A 2,212-nucleotide genomic window follows, 5' to 3' on the forward strand; every position below is an offset into this window, starting at 1 on the left:
ACTTACTTTTCATGCCTCACAAAACGTTGTAGTATGACGACAGAACTTACGCAGGTAAACACAAGGAAATTGTAAGTCATTCTCCTTATAACTGGTTTGTCGAATGAAGCTAATAATCGTAAAACGTTCAGTGTAATACTCAATAACGGCAGATCGACGGTTGCCTGTAACGAGATGCGAAAGAAAGTGCCCATTCTGAACTGCTACTAACAGAATTGAAGTGCTTCGCTGTCGGCAGCTGTCCACGCTAATTACCAGGTGAGTACGTTAGCACATACCTGCTGAGTTAAGTGCGACCAGTCACGTGTAATTACCAAACGAGCCCTCCTGTCGCTGTAGTGTGAACGGTTTTATCACGTGAGCAGTAGCCCACACGCAGGTTTATGGCTGTTTTCATCACTCCGACCTTCTTATTATACAACACGCGTGAGGACGAATGGTGATTAACGTGGGGTCGGAGACCTTCGTATTACTTCAAGCGTCGCAGTAATATACATACGGGCACATACGATAATGGCTACGGCCAGAAGGAGTCTCGATCACAAAAGATGATCCAGAAAAGTGAGTCAGAAACTGTACTCTTTAGGAAAGAAAGTTCGCAGCATCTTGTGGGAAATGTCAGTACTGTACTACAAAAAAAGCAAATAGTACTGATAACTGCAGAGTACTTGAGTAATCAACGTGACTGTCATCCAAGCTGTCAGCAAAGTATCGTACACGGAAAACAGGTAAAATCCGATATACATCTGCACTGTACACCTGAGAGAAAGTAATAATTCTAAAACAGACAGCAACGATTTTACATAGCAACAGACGATAGAAATTTGCCGAAATTGGCTCATCGTGAATGATATAAAATATAAACAATTTACATAGTAATGTAGCTGGCTATTATTGATAATAATCATGTCATTAAAAGACATATTTGGCACGGCGGGCCCCAAAGAAAAAAAGGCAACATGAAATATTCAGCTCTGAGGACAATAAGATCGATCACAAATGGAAAAACTTCAAAACCATGGTACGGTACGTTTTAGACCAGTATATCCCGAGCAAGATTGTGAGACATGGGGGAGGTAACCGTTGTCCACTAAAAGAAGACGGAACTTAGAAGTTTAGTGTCCCGCCGACAGCGAAGTAATTAGAGACCGAGCAAATACTCGATTGAGGATGGAGCGGGAAGGAAATCGATTTTGCCCTTGCATAGGAACCATTCCGACATTGACCTCAAGTTCTTCTTCTTCTTCTTCTTTGCTGACAAGGGTTTCTCCTGTTTCTCGACCACATACCATGATTGTACAGGACTCAATGTTGTCTCATTTCTTGGGTGGTCGTCCGGACAGTCGTTTCCATTCCGGTCATTCATGTTTACAAATTTTAACAGTCTTTTGGCGTCCTCCCTAAAGGCATGATCTTCCAATTTCTTTTCTTCGTCTTCATCGCTTTATTTATATCTGGTATTTTATACTGATCGCTTAGCTCTGTCCCATTTGGTTATTCCCTGCATCTGTCTTTGTACCTTCATGTCCACTGCCGTTGACCTTTGTTGTGTCTTTCTCGTTTCAGCTTTATTTTCCGCTGCTTATGTCATAACAAGAACAACTATTTTTATTTTACCTTCAGTTGCCATAAATTTGTTTCCCCATACATTATTTCAGTCAACGGCCGTACCGCAGTGGTAATACCGGTTCCCGTCAGATCATCGAAGTTAAGCGCTGTCGGGCTGGGCTAGCACTTGGATGGGTGACCATCCGGTCTACCGAGCGCTGTTGGCAACCGGGGTGCACTCAGCCCTTGTGAGGCAAATTAAGGAGCTAATTGACTGAGAAGTAGCGGCTCCAGTCTCGGAAACTGGTAAATGGCCGGGAGAGCGGTGTGCTTACCACATGCCCCTCCACATCCGCATACAGTGACGCCTGTGGGCTGAGGATTACACGGCGGCCAGTCGGTACCTTTAGGCCTTCATGGCCTGTGCGGGAGGAGTTTAATTTTATACATTACTTTACAGGCACCCGGCCATCCCTACTGGCATTGTCATTTAATTTTCCGCTTCCATGGTTAAGTCTTCATGGCGGGTGGTAACATTCCTTACATAATTACAGCTTATCAATTGTTCAATTGACCCATCAAATACTTCTAATTTACATCCTATTGGTGTCTTTCTTTTTGTATTATCATACTCTGATTTGTTAGATTTAGTTCCCAAGTTACA

The 2,212-nt window shown here is 43.2% G+C and overlaps 1 pseudogene; it reads left to right on the top strand.

The window, feature by feature from the left end:
- The first annotated feature begins 1,657 nt into the window (after positions 1-1,657).
- Positions 1,658-1,775, top strand: LOC126238385 (5S ribosomal RNA; annotated as a pseudogene).
- The last annotated feature ends 437 nt before the right edge of the window (positions 1,776-2,212 follow it).

The sequence above is a fragment of the Schistocerca nitens genome, chromosome 2 (genome assembly GCF_023898315.1).
Source record: "Schistocerca nitens isolate TAMUIC-IGC-003100 chromosome 2, iqSchNite1.1, whole genome shotgun sequence".
NCBI classification, from domain to species: Eukaryota; Metazoa; Arthropoda; class Insecta; order Orthoptera; family Acrididae; genus Schistocerca; species Schistocerca nitens.